Below are 17,066 nucleotides of genomic sequence, written 5' to 3' on the forward strand. Positions count from 1 at the left end.
AGGAACTGACTAACAATTTCAGACTAAGCACAGAGGTTGTAGTTGAGAGATATCAGTCCCATGTCAGTGGCTGTGGCAAAACTTAGTAGGCATGCACAGGATGAAGTTCCTTGAAGACATGAATTGGCGCATGCACTGACCTCCTTTTTATGTTGCATGGTTTCTCTAAGTGTCCCTTGACTTAGTAATGGTTTAGTTGCAGCCCACATATATACCTTAACGTTTATTAGTGTAAGGCATGGCACAGGAGATATGTTGTTGAACTTTTCTACTGGCATGATGTTAATCAACGCACCACAGTCTATTATGAAGTTTATGGGGCAATCATTCACCTTAATATAATTTTGGGGTAGTTACCAAATGAGTTTTGTTGGTTCATTTGGTGATTCTTCTTTGACATTGGTTTTCTTCACACGCATCTAATCCTACATGTGCTTGTTGTTCATTAGCTGATATCAGCAATGCACATCCCTTTTCATCACTAGAGCTTAAAGAGCCTTTATATGATGAACTTGATGGTGATCCACTGTGCTTGGTTTCTACTTGTCGTAACTGATGTCGCCTTTTGGCCAAGTCGGTGTGGCGAGAATGTTTCTGTAACCTTCTAATGTTCATTTTCTCTACTCACTTGGCAGACTATTATGAAGTGGTTTTCTTTTCTGCAGCTTTTGCAAATCTGTCATATGGGTGGACTTTTCCCTTCATGGGAATTGGAAACCCACATCAGAAGCATAACGTTTCCTTCTTCGGAGACATAGACTTTTGTACATCCAATGTGTGCTTGTACTTGCTTTTCATGATCAATGCAGATTCTTTATGCGCTGTCCCAGCTTCCATATCAGCAGCTTGTCAATCTGCTTGTTCTTCTGCTCTAGCAGCTTCTGGTATGATGTACCAACTCTTTATTTAACACCTTGACTGCTAAGGCAATTCCCGCTGGGTGCTGAGCTTATATGAATACCATTGTTTCATGACAAGCTCAGCTCGTCATAAGCACACAACCAGTGTACTGCATGACGAGCTGAGCTCGTTATGAGCAGCGACGGGGTTAATTAGAACCTCAATCATACTTGATGACCCACTGAAAACCATTCTTAAGGGATAAATGTATGTTATTGCGGCTTGGGAGATATCCTACTAAGGACGAAAAAAATGGTCCAGTAAACTTTGTAGGTTTTGTGGCTTCTATGACGAAACTATAAAACATATTGTAACTATTATTATTATTAAATTAAATTTGTAATGCGTGCAGCTACCTAAAAAGGGTTTCCCGGCGCCTAGCAAATCGCTAGAGGGAGAGTGAAAAGGGTAGCATTTACTGCACTACATGCCCCCAACTGCTAGAAGAGCGAAAGACTCTGTTAAGATCTATTTTTAATGAATATGGGGTGAGACATTATTACCCATGAGACATGGCATGTCATTATTACCTGTTTCACCAGGACTATGCCGCGTTTGATGTCCCAGTTTGTAAAGTTTATTTTTAATGCCGAAAAAAACTATTAACCAGAACTGATACTGATTATTAATTAAGTAACATGTTGTTAATGACTTTAAAGCAAAAATTTAATGAAAATGAAAGATCTGTTCTTAAAATCTCTTCTTAAAAGTTCTGTATATAATTTTACATTATAGTTACAAAAGGTTTTAAAACGTTATAGGATGGGTTAATCAAATTTAAAACTAAGGACAAATTGTTTTAAACTTTTAATGATATTGTTTGGATATTGACCTCTAGCCATTTGCGCAAACACACTTTATTCTCCATTATTGCTGCTAAAGATTTCTATTTTTGGGGCAAAAATTCTGTTTCTAGTTTACTTTGTTTTTTTTTTCTTCTTTTTTTGGCCTCAATCAGTGAGACTTTCCTGAACGCTTCTTCACCTGCAAGGCTTCATAAATATTTATTGATTTATTATCATCTTCTTCTTCTAGCACATCGATGAAGCCATCAAACGTTTCAATCCACGTGGTCCACCTGTCATTGATGTTCTGCTTCTTCACTGTGTCAAATTGTGGTGGTGGCTTCAGGAATGTCGATGCATTGTCCTTTGCGCTAACATTTGTCGTCATTGAAACACGTGCTGTTCAGGCAGTGCTCTTCAGGCAAAGTGGGACTGGCAATGTCTCCATGTAACACCCCCATTGCTTGGGCATGGTCATCTCTTTCGATTTTGAGGTCTTATAGCACTTCACTCGCAATGGTTGTCACTGCTTTTAGTATTTGCTTGAAGGTCATATAGCACTTCACTTGCACCTGGGTGTCACCGCCTTTATCATTTGATTTTGTGTAGATAATGGCACTGTGTTATGGCACAGAACGGTGTCTCTTCTTTCAGCCTTGCCAGTGGGTTCTGGTGTGCTTTCCAAATGTGCTCCTCTGCCGGGTCATCAACTTTTTCGACTGTTTTGTATGGACTGGAGCGGAGCTTTGATTCACATATGCCAACCGCAGACTACTTTGCATCGATTTGGGGCAGATGTGGCATGCACAAGCAGTTTTCTGTACTCTTGCAAACTCTCAGAGAGAGCTGCCTTGTTTCTTTGGGGCACGAATTCCCTACTCATTGCCAGTTGTAGAGCCTTCCACAGCCAGGGGCATGGATATGAATTAGCTGCACACAGAGCTCTGCCACAAATGTCTTTATTCTTCAACATACGATGACACTCTGCACACACTGCATCATAACCCGACCTTAACACCATATAGCAGATTACGTATATCCTGCTTAGAGTCCGCCCAGATCCGCAAGGGTCCTAGCATACATAGTATCAAAGACACTTCAGAAAGGTGCAGGCAGAAATATAAATGAGCCTAGTTAGGCACTTCCAATATGCCAGCATATAGAACTATTCTAGAGTCTACCATCATTGAAGAGCTGCACATGGGTACTATGGTGTACCAGACTTACTTTGTGCTTACAGTGGATGTTTCGTTCAAGACTCAGTTCTCCCTTTGCTTAATGATAAGAAAGAAGGGAAGTGTCACAAGCCACCTACCTGAATTCCAGATGATTTCCATGGGGCGACAACACTAATTCCAAAATTTACCCGAGACTTGACCTCAGTTTAAAGAAGGAGACACTGCTCCGGTGGTTAATCCCAGTGGGAAGGAGGTTGGGATGGAGAGAGTGTGTATATTCAAAGATGCTGTTGCTCATTTGCTCAACAGCAACATTGCAGCAGGCATTCACACCAGACTGATGAATGGTACCAGCAGATATGGTACCTATAAACAAATAAATAATAAGGCGTAGTCTAGTATTAACTCTACCTCTTAAGGTATCACCTCACAAAACATTTTCAAAACTCAAACAACCTTTAGTGTTGTTGTTGTTTTGTTTTTCATTTTTATTGTCCGTAGAGGTTCATTTTATCACAATTTATGAAACTGTCTTAAGTATGATTTTAGGATCAAATCCTCAAGCAAATTTGGATGGGGTTATCTTCCTCCAAGTCCTGTCTGGCAGACCCCTGCCAACAGTATTTACAAGTTGAACAAAAACACTGGTTACCTTTGTTTGTAGCACGATGTTAAAACTGTTCTCAGTGTGTAGTAAAATCAAGTCTGTTAATGTGTCTCTCATTTTCTTCTTGTTCTTTTTTCTATCCAGGTACAAGACTTCTGCAGGTCATTTTTTGTGGTGGGGTCGAAGCGGAAGAATTGAGGGAGCTGGCAAGACAAGTACTAAAAGCAGATAAATGGGTAAGTTTGCAGTCGAAGAGGGGAAGTGAAGGGGAGAAGTGTGGATGGTCTTTAAATAGGACTGCTTTAGAACATTCATAAATGTCATATTCTAATTGTTTGAAAACCAGAACAGGTGCAGATAATTAACTTGATAAGGCTGCCTTCTAGAAATTATTTTTGAAAGTTCACAAAAGTCATATTGTAATGGCTCATAGCAGGGAACAGGTGCAGATGATTAATTTGATGAGGCTGTCTTCTAGAAGGTGTTTTAGAATGTTCACAAAGGTCTCATTCTAATTGCTTATAGCAAGGAACAGGTGCTGGGGATTCATTTAATGAGGGACATCTTCCGGAAGGTTCACGTTGAGGAGGTCTATGCTGGTTGCTTGATTCTTAATTCGGTGTATTTTCTGGATGTTTCCTTGGCGCCTGAAATCTAACCTTGGATATGCATGGTAAAGCATTTGTAAAATATATTAAGACTTTTCAAATAAACTGGGGAACACCAGCTGCATCTAGCCATTACCAACAGCCAGGGCCGGACTGGCTACCGGGCAGGTTGGAATGCTGCTTAGCTGGGGGCTGATTTTGTTAATGGGGACTGCGTGTACTAAACGAAATTCGTTTTGCTTTCATTATTTCAAAGCACACGCAGGTCTCCATGAACTAAATGTTATGTTATGTTGTTATGTTATAAAACTTATAGAGCGCTCAGCTGCCGCAGCAAAGTGGCGTCCCGGCGCTATATTGGACAAAATAACCCAACCAGAAGGAGAAATCAGACAGAGCAAAGATTAGAGTAATGGGAACAAAAAGGTTTTGATCAGCCCCCACTGCAGTAAAATCAGCCAGCAGCTTGGCAGCATTTCAATCTGCCCGGCCCTGCCAACAGCATGTAATATGGTCAAAGGTTAGGGTACAAAATATTTGTTCTTTCATAAATTTTGGCAAGAGTGATATGAGTCATCTGGGTATATTGTGAAAGTCAAGAGAGGTGAGCTGTGGCAGGAATCCTGACAGGAATTCATGGCTGGGGTACCAGAAGCAGTTGGTCCAAGACATTTGTTCTCTCACAGTGCTGACAACAATGTCATGATGTAATGGGATGAGTAACGGCTGAAAGGCTGGGGTGTGATGAGAGAAATCCTGTCTCATGAGGGAGCATAGCTACTGTTTTCAATGGCTCAAATGTTGTGTCTTCATTGAGATGGGAGAGGCCATAACTTCTTAGAGGTGGAATGTCCTAGTCTAAAGTGTAATTATCACTCCCTCACCAAATTTTAGGTTTGACTTCATGAAAAATTATTCCATACTACATACAAAGAGGGACTGGGGATTGTCTGTAGAATTGTCTTGCGACTGGTTCAGCAAGAGAGGCGTCCAACTGCCATGGCCCCAATATGCAGCTTTGATTTCTTCCTAGCAAATTCATTATCCATTGTTACCAGTGAATGTCCACTGGTGCTTTTGGAAACAAAGTGTGATTGTATGGAAAAACCTTTTAAGACAGGCATTAGAATTGATAGGTTATTGGGGTCTCTTCATGAATTTTGACTGTTGGTAATGTGTTCTGGTTTTCAAAGCAGAGCATTGTGTATTACACATCTTATCACATTACATTGAAAAATTGCATGGAATGATCAGCAAGAAAAAATAATAAATGAAGTTATCTAAGCATATTGAAAGAATTAAAAATAACTGTAGGGGCTGAACATCTTATTGACTAGTGGCAAAACCATTTCATTAGTGTGAATGCAGGAACACGATAATACGACATCATAAAACAACCAATGTATCTTTAACAAAAAAATCAAACAATATGTGTAGAATTACCTTTATTTTTTCACTTTGTAAAGTGTCCATACACTTTACATTTGTTAAAGTAGGAATAAAAAAAGTAAATATTAAGCTCACTTCCTCCATTGAACACTATAATTTTGGTTCTGGGATTTTGATTAAAATTCCCTTGAGAGTTATCGTTATTTGCTTCAATTAAGCAATGCATATGATTAAAATGAGAAGCAAAGCAAAATCTGAGAACTAATTGCAGAGGTCTCAATTCACTAATCCATTTGCACATTTAAATTTAAATTACACACAGATGTAAATAACGTGATTGGTGAACAAAGATTCACTTTTGCGATTCAAAAATATTTTACACCCAAATAAAATTAGATTAGTATGGTGTAGTATTTCATAAGACATTCACCCTTTCTTTATGGTAATCTGGGTTTTTCTCATTTTTCTGGACCCTAATTTGTCCAGCTTTTGAACTCTGTGTGCTTTACCCCTGCTAATAGGAGTAAAGTGCCAATGGTCCCCCGTCAGCATGTCAAAATTGACTCAAACTGATTGGCACAATTAACTTTCTTATAACACCATAATATATGGTGCATAAACATGCCCAATGCAAGGAAAGTTAAATGCTATCTGTGAAATGCAGCACCTATTGTGACATCCACTACAATGGCAGTAAGAACATAGCTTTATGTCTACTCTGGGTAGCCTGACAGGAGCAGCTTGAATCCTGCTTTGGACAAGAAGGAAAACTTGATTTTAAATATTAAATGAGTCATCCCCTAGCACACCTTGTTAGCTACAAGATGGGGTGCATTACTGTTTAAGAGTAGAACATGTGTGACATTATAAAAGGCATGTTGCCCCAGTGACTAGACCCAAAATGTCATTGCTACTAGTCAGGCTGTAACTCGCAGATAGGAAAAGTCAACATATATATTACACACCTTTCTGTACCAGCTAAAGACTCAATTCAAAGAATTACGTTTGTATTTATCAAAAAAACAATATAATGATGAAGTTGGACTCTAGTGTAATATATTGGAAATGTAACTTTTATAATGTTCCATTTACCCTTCCTGAAGCTGCTTAAGATTAATATGCATAGGTCTCCAGCCGCTGCCTAACCTGTATTTGGCCTGAATGAGTAATGAAATGTTCTTCCAAAGCAAGGACAATGGTCTGCGAATTGTTTTTCTTCCACTGTCATCAAGACTTGTCAGGGTACGCCCAGGAACTATGGTGGTCTGTCCACCCGTCGCCATGGCAGTCCACCCGCCCACTTTAGATGCTGGCTGCCAATGGGAGAGAAGATCGCCACGGTCACACAGGTTATGCCAGGACATCCCTTTCTGCCCCTACAGTGGGATGGGCTGAAGCAGGCAGGGGGCAGCGTTGAGAGTACAGCCAAAATTACCACACTCCAGATTTGGATGTGGGCTGTTTCGAAGGAAATTGCGGCAGGAATCCTTCCTACTTCGAGTTGGCAGAATGGGATGAAAAGGGGTGGGTTAAAACTCACCTTCTTTGTGGTACAGCCTGTGATTTCATCCTCTACTAATTTAACCAGGTTCTCCCTTACCTGCTGCTTATCTGTAATGGACGGGCACCCTGTTTTGAAAGAACCAATAGTAGGTGTTCATGGCATGTTTGGATGTACATTGCATGTTGTGTGTATGTTGGTCAGGTACAAGGTAGAATATACAAAATATGCTCACTACACATAACCTACATACACATCTGTGCACATGCACAACATATGTGTGTTTTACATAAATGAAAAAACTGTACTTACCTGTCTCCCCACCAGCATGATTACCCCCTGTGAGTACTTCGCTGACAGGACATTGCCGGACCAATGGGAGCATTCAAATCTGCTTGGCAGCATATAAATACGGCAGGTGGAATACCGTCAGTTCGTCAGAGTACTCTGTCTAGCTGCCGCTACGGGACCACGGAAAGTCCGCCAATATCTAAATCAGGGCCTTAATTAACTCCTAAGGAGCCTTCCCAGTCCCTGGTAAATGTAAGGTGACACCTGGAAAGGCCCAGCCTTTGTCCCCCTTGTCGTACTGGCACCTAACCCAGAGAAAAGAGCGGTACTCCCAGAACCAATTTTGAGTGACCACAATGAAAAGGACTTTTCATTTCTATCGCCACATCTCTGGGTGGGCAAACAGACTTTAAACAATATAAGGAGGGTTTCCTCATCTTGGGTTGTTTGCAGAAAAGCAAGCAGGAACTGCTTCAAAAGTGGCCATGGTTGCTCCTGGGAGGGCTTGACGTGCTGTATTTGATCTGAGACGCGACCTGGAGGACTAGACCAGCTCCTTCTTGTACCTAGAACCAGAAAGTGGATTCCAAAAGTCAGTTGTCTGTACTCCTGTGTGGTGACAGGGACAAAACAAGCTGGACTTTGTTGCTGCTCTCTGTCAGACACTCCAAGGGTCATGAAGTGATGTTCCCCAGATGTATCGTGGCCTTAGAGGTGTACTCCTGTGTTTGTTTGGACACTAGTAAGGACACTTGGAAATGTTTTAAAACTTTTCTTCCAGAGGTCCAGAGGGTTCACCATGCTTTCCACAGTGGCATCTAAAAGCGGCGGCCCACATAGGGAAGGCTGTTCCCCAAATAAAGTGACAATGTCCCATTCTTTATTTGGACTTAGAAGAAATGTCAACACTTTTCTTCAAAAACATTTCAAAGACACTTTCTGAAGTCGGGATCAGAAACCTTTTTTGAAAATTTTAAGTCTTTCACCGGTATCAACCGACTTGATAGATCTGATTAGGGCTCCATAGTGGTTGGCTTCAATTGACCCCTAGGTTCCATCTACTTTTACCATAGACTACCATTGATGCTTAGTACTTCTTGGGTCTATATTTACCTAAAACATAAACACATTTTATCTCTGGTTACTTTCATTAGATTTGTTTCATTTTGGTTTCAATTTGTTAATAAAACTGTACTCAATTTTGTAACTTGGTCTAGGATTTTTACTGCTGGGTGGTTTGACGGTATACCTGTTTTGGCACTGCATAAATACTTTCGGGAATCGGGTACATTTATAGAGACTCGTTGACCCTCTCCCAGCTAAAGATCCGTGAAGTTCCGGGATTTGAACTGATGGGTTTTACAGTCAAACAGCAGGAGGTGATATGCTGCTCGGGTGTTCTATGCTATCGCCCCCCGGGACCGGCACCCGCCATATCCCTTCTCATTGACCTGATTTACGAACTTTCTAGTTCCCACTCCAAGCTACTGGTTCTGGGAGATTTTAATCTGTGGGCAGGCAGCTCGCTGGACAAGGCATTTTTTTCTCTCAGCCAAGCCTGTACAGATATCAACTTAGAACAGTTGGTGAACACCTCCACGCATCTAAAAGGCCACATCTTGGACCTAGTGTTTGCGGACCCACTGTGGGTATCATTAGCTGATATCAAGCCCCAGTATTGGACAGACCACTCTCTGATTATGTTTTCCCTCCGTCTTGAGGACCCCACTTTGCGTAAGGCCGGATTACCCCTAGCTAAGCTAGAGAGACCTTGGTCCCGAATCCTCAAAACCTCTCCACTGCCGAACATCCTAGGTAAGGATTTTAAGCTTGGCAACACAGCTGAAGAGAGCTACACCCTCTTCTGCCAGTCTATATCGAGTTCGCTGGATGAGTTGGCACCCCTTCCGAAGTCACGAGGAAGGGTGAACCGAGCCAGCCCATGGTACACGAGTGAACTACGCCAGCTTAAACTTGACTGTATACGTGCAGAAAGGGTCTGGAGGAAGCAGTATTTAGACTCTGATAAAAGGGTGTTTAGATCGGCCATGCAAAAATACAAGGCTCAAATCAAGATGGCTAAAGCGACCTATCTTGAATCTACCTTGTGTCAGGCCCCAAACAAGGCCCAGGCCCTCTTTAAAATCGTTAGGGATCTTGCCCACCCTGCCTGTGTGGCGAGTGCAGTCCCGTCTTCGCAAGCTCTTTGTGATTCACTTGCGGATGCCTTCGAGGAGAAAATCCGTAAAATCCTAGCGGGTCTGCAGGACCCAGTCGATCCCACCATTGAAGCGGGAGCTCCGGAGGAGATGGCCAGTCGACCCCGGCAGAGGGTCGCTCACCTCTTTTCGGAAGCTCCGGCCACGCCCTCCAGTTGACCCCGTCCAGCGGATCAGCCCCCCAGCTTGGGAGCTCCGGCGTTGGATGCCAGTCGACCCCAGCTAAGCAGCTTTCCTTCCCCTCTTTTGGATCCGGCCCTCAGCTTGGGAGCTCCGGCGATTGTGGCCAGTCGACCCCAGATGAGTGGCTCTCTCCCCCCAGCTTTGGTTTCGGTCCTCAGTTTGGGAGCTCTGGCGAATGAAGCCAGTCGACCCCAGCTGAGTAGTCTCTCTTCTCCTCCCTTTTTGGTTCCGGCTCTCTGCTTGGGAGCTCCGGCGATTGTGGCCAGTCGACCCCAGCTGAGCAGCTCCTCTTCTTCCTCTTTGGATCCGGCACTCAGCTTGGGAGCTCCGGCGAGTGTGGCCAGTCGACCCCAGCTGAGTAGCTTTCCCCTTCCTTCTTTGGAAGAGTTTAGCAGTTTAGCCCTTACGATTTCCTCTGGCTCGCCTCTGGATCCTCTTCCTCCAAAACTTTGGAAGGTGTTCCAAGAGGATCTTTTCCAGCCCTTGCATGCCATCTGCTGCCAGTCGTTTGAAACTGGGACTGTACCGGGCTGTTGGAAGAAGGCAGTGGTATCGCCGCTCTTAAAAAAACCCACGCTCGACCCTGTATGCCTTTCCAACTACCGGCCAATCTCCTTGCTTCCTTTTCCGGTTAAAATCATGGAAAAGTTGGTCACCTGCACTCTATCCGGCTTCTTAGAAGGGAACACCTGGTTGGATGAGACGCAATTCGGTTTTCGCCCAGCTCATGGGACGGAATCCGCGTTGGTGACCGTACTGGACAATCTGCGGGCGCGAGTCGACAGTGGTCGGTCAGCATTTTTGGTGTTGCTCGATATGTCGGCCGCGTTCGACACGGTCAGTCATCCTACCTTGATTTCGAGGCTGGAAGAATGCGGGGTTAAAGACAAGGCCAGGGATTGGTTAATCTCCTATCTGGACAGCCATCAGCAAAGGGTTTCGCTTCCTCCCTTCAGCTCAGAGGAGCGGAGAGTAGGACAAGGAGTACCCCAGGGCTCGGCCATCAGCCCCATACTCTTTAATATTTACCTCCGCCCTCTGGTCCAGCTCATCAAATCTTTTGGTATCTCCGCATTTAACTTTGCGGATGATACCCAGCTGGTTTTTTCTCTGGAGGGACAGGATGCAGTCCCATTGGAGACTTTTCATCGGTGCATGCAGGCTACAGCGGAATGGCTCCGCTTGAACTCGTTACAGTTCAACGGAACCAAGACAGAGGTCCTGCACTGTTCCACTGACCGAGTTCCCCGAGATCTCCCAGACGACTTCTGGCCTCCGTCCTTCTCAGAGACGGTGTCAGCCGCACATTCGGCACGCAATTTGGGCGTCATTTTTGGGCCTAACCTGCAGCTGGATCAGCACGTGAATAAGACCACTTCAACGTGCATGATGCTGATCCGTATGCTGCGCAAGGTTCTACCCCTTCTCCCTGAGCAAGCCAGACCAGAAGTAGTGCGAAGTACCATCCTAAGTCGACTTGACTACTGTAACGCACTACTTCTGGAGGCCCCGTTAACACTTCTGGGCAAGCTCCAAAGGGTGCAGAACATGGCTGCCAAACTTGCCCTGTCACGCCCTTACCACAGCTCCTCTACGGCAGCGTTGCAGGAACTTCATTGGCTGCCGGTCCACCTACGCGTGCGCTACAAAGCAGCGTGTATTGTATTCAGGGCCATCCATGGCCTGGGCCCAATCCCTCTACGGCGAATGTTTGCCTGGTATCTTCCATCTCGAGCCTTACGTTCCTCGTCGTCCAGGCTACTTGTAGTCCCGCGATTCCAGAGAGTGAGGCTGGGTGGTCGCTCGTTCAGAGTAGCGGCGGCCAAACTTTGGAACTCCTTGCCTTTATCCCTGCGAAGTTTTGAGGATCTCTTAGCCTTCAGAAAGGCGCTGAAAACTTACCTTTTTCCCAGGACGGGTTAAGCCACTGTTTTTGCTTGGACTATGGGTCAAAAGCGCCAGGATGCCCTTGGTGGTGACAGGCTGCGCTATACAAGTATACCACAATACAATACATTGCCCTAAGTTAAGCCTGTATGCTCTGTGTCCCAACTATCTGGGGGTTGAGCTTAGGTTAATTGTATGACCACAAACAAATGTGTTTGTGGGTGTTCACGAGCATTCTATCACCCTTTCCTACCAATGTACATTTGCTCCTGTACAATGATGCAGTATACCTGTTTCCAAGGTGGGAGGCAGCAGGGAGCAGGACCCAAGTTAGGGTGCGAACATGGTAAGGGTTTTTGTTGGAGGAAAATATTTTATCATGTATGAACATTTTGAAGACAATGGGCAGTTGCAAGAATGAAAGTTACCATTGGCATTCACAAATGTACAATTTTTCCTATAAAAAGTGTTTTTTATTAAAATAAATGTGAAGTCAAAAAGTTAACTAGGAATACTTTTGGAAATTTGAGAACCACATAAACTCAAATATTGCGCTAAAATTAAGCTGCTTTTTTAGCAGATTTTCAAACTTGTTTGAGAAATTATCTGGGAAACTTTCATATAATGTTATTAATAAATAAATGTATTGAAAAGAAGTGTTACAAATGCATGATTGTAGAATGAAGGAAAAGATGGAAATGCTTATTTTATTTTCATGACTAGTGATCCTTCCCAACCAGCCAATTGTTGAATGGTAATAGAAACTAGAGTAATCCAACCCTAATGGAGAAGTGAATTCTCTAAATAAAGGTCAAGGATGGATTGGGTATTGACTCATGTTTGCACTCCCTAATATTTGGTGTTGTCATAAAAGGGCCAGTATATCAATTTAACATGGGGAGCACTTGCACTGTGGCACTGATTAGCAGTGGCACAGTGCCCAAAGTATAATTCCAGCAAAAACATAAAAAAACAGAGGAGGCAATCTGTCAAAAATGGAAGGGAGACTCACGCCAATAATGCCAGGTTTAATAGCGGGGTAAAACTATTTCAAGGTGATCTATGGTATTTAGAGGTTTCAATAGATACAAACGAGAGTGGTCTCTGATCAAAACTCAATACTAAAGGAGGCCACAATAGCTAGAACAATGCATGTAGAAGCAATGAGAATTCCCACCATTTGGGCTTGTAGTGGGCAATGTAGTGGGCAATGCCCTCCTCTGGCGCTGGGACTGGGTGGCAGGTACGTTTCAGATGGGTCCTGTGTCATTGTGTGCACTGCCTCTATGGTGTTCCTGGGGGGGCAGAAGAGGTTCTGGGGGTTGGTGGCAGGCCTGAGATGGTTGTGGTGGGTGCTGTGGCCCTTATGGGTATCCACATTGCATGATCATTGTCTCCATGACATCTGGGGGTCTTCTTGTGTGGCTCTTGGCTGGGAATCCCTTTTATGCTGCATGTAGCCATCCTGCTTAACTGCAGCAAAAGGCAGGTGTTAATTCCTTGTTGCTACTGCTGCTTATCGCCTGTTTTTGGTTCGCATCGCAGATCTGGCAGTCAGTTGTGAAAGTGGTGTTGTGGCTTTTTTGTGTTTTTTTGCACGGGAATGCCTACTCTTCATCGCATTAGGGTTAGTTGGTGGTGTCCACCGTAGAGTTAAATTTATGGGCAGTTATCACGGGAATACTAGTGATGTCTGCAGTTTGCAGCAGCTTGTGAATCGGGTGTTAATTCTATCTCTACTTTTGATGTGTTAAGGTGGAGATAATTGAGGATAAGTCCTTGTAAATATCACCCTGAAACTTATGAAACACCACTGCAAAAAGCTGGAGCTCAGAAGGAGAATGAACCAGGACAATGCAGACAGAAGCACATACAAATCCACATTAAGTTGCTACCACCAAATGATTCAGATCACTAACTCCACTGCTCTGGCAAAGGAATTTTTGCCATTGTGAAAGATTTCTCATTACCAACTACCACTTCCAAGTCAATCAGATGCTTGCAGGACTTCTGAAGCAATCTTTCTCAATCTTCAGCAATAAAGTGACTGCCATTTAAAGCAACTTCAACCCACAACCAGACCCTCCATACCTAACCAAACACCTGATCTTATCCAAAGAACCAATACTAACCACATGTCCCATCATCACCCCAGAAGAAACCAAAGAAACTGCCACTACAAATAAGTCCATCCACTCAGGGGGCCATCAAACCCCTGCCACCCCATAACTACTTCAGAGGACTGCAACCTATCACAACCATGTTCACACCCTGAATGCCTCCACCTCTTATGCAGAAGCTTGAATCATTCAACTGCCCACCTTTTGCTGAAGAAACCCTTTGCGGAACCTCAAAGTTTGCCAACTACAGAATGATCTCCCTGATACCTCTCCTGGCCAAGGTCTTAGTGAAAATTAAAAGACACCTCACAGAATACATCAATGACCATCAACTCCTCTTCTGGTTTTGGACCCAACCCCAGCATGGAAACTACTCTTAATGCCACCACAGATGACATCCACATGAATCTGGATGGAAGAGACATCGCTGTCATCCTACTTCACCTCTAAACAGCATTTGACACAGTCTCCCACTCCATCCTCATCCAACGCCTACAAGAACTTTGAATCCAAGTACACAGTCTCTGATAGATCTGCTCCTTCCTGACTGGAAGGAACCTGGTCAGTTAGCCTGGCACTGTACACCTCAAATGCCTATGACCTCATCTGCAGAGTTCCACAAGGATACTCCAAAGCCTGATTCTCTTCCACATATGCATGATCCCTCTAACCAGTATCATCCACTCCCATGATATCAATGACCTCTCCTACGCTGATGACACCCAACTCATTCTTTCCCTCACGGACAAGACACCCAGTACCAGGATCAAGTTCAATGTCTGCAAGACTGAAATTGCCCAGTGAATAAATACCAACTATCTAAAGCTGAACATCAACAAGACTAAAAATGTGGTCTTCTGGGAGAGCACATCACCGCGGGATTCCACTTCATGGCCAACAGGGCCCAGACTGACACCTACTCCAAACACCCATGCCAAGAACCTCAGAATCATCATCAACTGTAAATTCGACATGAAAGCTCAAGTCAATTCTGTCCCTGACGCATGCTCCAAAACCCTGAAGATGCTGGGAAAGATGTGCAAATGGCTTCCAATAAGCACCTAAAACCATAATGCATGCCCTGGTAAATAGCAAGCTTGACTACAGGAACACCCTCAAACCCAGATTTTAAAAAATTCACCAGAAGGCTGCAGAACATTACAAACTTTGTTCACCAACGAACATAATTCATACTCCGCACCCACACTTTCAGAGCATTACATAAAACTGGCACACCCTACCTCAATAAGCAAATCTGATTTCACAAACCCTCTACCACATTCGGACTCCTACTTGCACACATCCCTTGCATACCGAAAATCAGAACTGGTGTTCGAGCCATCTCCTACACCGATCCTAAATCATGGATAGCCTGATGCTACACATAAGCCCCTGCTCATCACTTCAATTTAATAAGAAGCTGAAGACCTGGCTTTTTGAGTAGTCCAATTAGGTGTCGCAAGACTCATAACTTTTCAGAGCAGGATACCCTCCGGGATGATAGCTTTACAAACCTGCATAATATTATAAAACATAACATAACTTAATGTAGCGTAATGCGATATGACGCAACGTAACTTAACAGAACCTGAAATTCACTCTAACCATGCACTGTTCTTCTCTACCTTCTTTTAAATAACAGCCTATTTTCATATTTACATATGTGCTTTCAGACTAATCTTACCCATGAAGTGGCATGACTGGGGAGGGCAGTCACCTTCTGGGATTCTGACCTATCAATACTTATGTTCACTGCCTTGAGCAGGGTCACTTGTCCCTGTGGAAGATCACTTGTAAAGATATGCATGGTATTAACAATCCAGTTCTACATAGTATCCTGCAGTTTGCCCGATTTGCTTTAGTGACCATGGCTGTGGTAATGAGACAGACTATCAAGGTAAAAAATTCGACTGACCATAATATAGAGTGAAAAATATGGTGGAATGGAAATATCGAGTGCAAGAATATCTCTGTCAAGAATATCGATTTTATGGTAAGTAATATGGATTTTTTAAAATATAGAACTCATTAATATAGTTCGTAAAAATATAGCTGTTTAAAATATTGTTTTTAATTGTTGCTATGCTTTTTAGTTTATACTTGAAATGTATATGACATGATATTTTTGTTTAATTTTTGTTTATGTTTTTTACTATATTACTTACATTTTTAGTAGTTGTGTTATGTTATGTATATATGCATTTATAACATGTGCGGCTACTCAGAAATGTCCCGGCCTAGTACCATGCGAGCAATAGGGAGTCAGAGGTGTTTTATACAAGGAGCAGTGTTTTCAATTGTTTCCTGTACAGCTTGACATCTTGGATGCAGTGCAGTTCAAAAGGGAGTGCGTTCCAAGCCACAGCAGTCTTATAGGCCAGAGAGCTGCCACCCGTTTTCACCCTATGGAAACGTGGAATCACTGCGAGGAACTGTGCCATAGAACAAAGGTTTTTTTAGGGCACATAAAATGTAAAACACTTCCTGAGGTAGCCAGGGCCAGACTGATACAGGGCTGCATGCACTGTGGTAAGGGCTTTATATCTCACTCTTTCTGCAACCTGCAGCCAGTGGAGATTATGCAGATGTTGTTGTATGCTTGTCATTCGAGGGATATTGAATAAAAACCTGTCTGGGGCATTCTGGATAGACTGAAATTTGTTCAACTGGTAACCAGGAATGCCCACATAACGAGCGTTCGCATAATCAATGCGTGACAATGTTAGGGCGCGGGTGACCATCTCTTTAGCCGGCTCAGGTAGAAGTGGTAGAAATTTCCTAAGTAATCTTAGGACACCAAAACATTGTCTCGCAAATGTTTTTATCTGGGTGGTTAACCTGAGATCCTCATTAAACCAGATCCCCAGATTTTTTACAGGTTGGCCCTATGAATTGGGTAAAGGATATTCGGCCGGCCAAAGGGATTCCTTGAATTGAGAAGAAAAGGTACTGTACAAGAGGATATCAGGCTTATCCTCGTTGTATTTAGAATCTGCAGCATGAAGCCATTTAAAAATGGCCGACAGGCAGGCTCTGACCTGAGCAGGAGGAGAGTCATCTTTACTCCGTGGTAAAGAGAAGCTGAGTGTCATCAGCGTAGGTGATGATCTTAGCCCCCAGCTCCCTGCCAGATAAATCAGAGGAGTCATATAAATATTAAAAGTAAGAGGACTTAGGGTAGAGGCCTGAGGAACTCCAGTGGACAGAGCTTGTGGCATAGAGATGAACAAGGGCAACCAGATTTGCAATGAGAGTTGGTCAAAAAAGAACCAGCTTAACGCAGCGCAGACCCTGTCACCCCAATATCAGCCAACCGGGCTATCAATAGCGAGTGAGGGACGGTATTGAATGCCTCAGAGAGGTCTAATAAAATCAGAGCCGCTTTGCCACCAGCATCT

The sequence above is a fragment of the Lissotriton vulgaris genome, chromosome 3_1, assembly GCF_964263255.1.
Source record: "Lissotriton vulgaris chromosome 3_1, aLisVul1.2, whole genome shotgun sequence".
Classification (NCBI taxonomy): Eukaryota; Metazoa; Chordata; class Amphibia; order Caudata; family Salamandridae; genus Lissotriton; species Lissotriton vulgaris.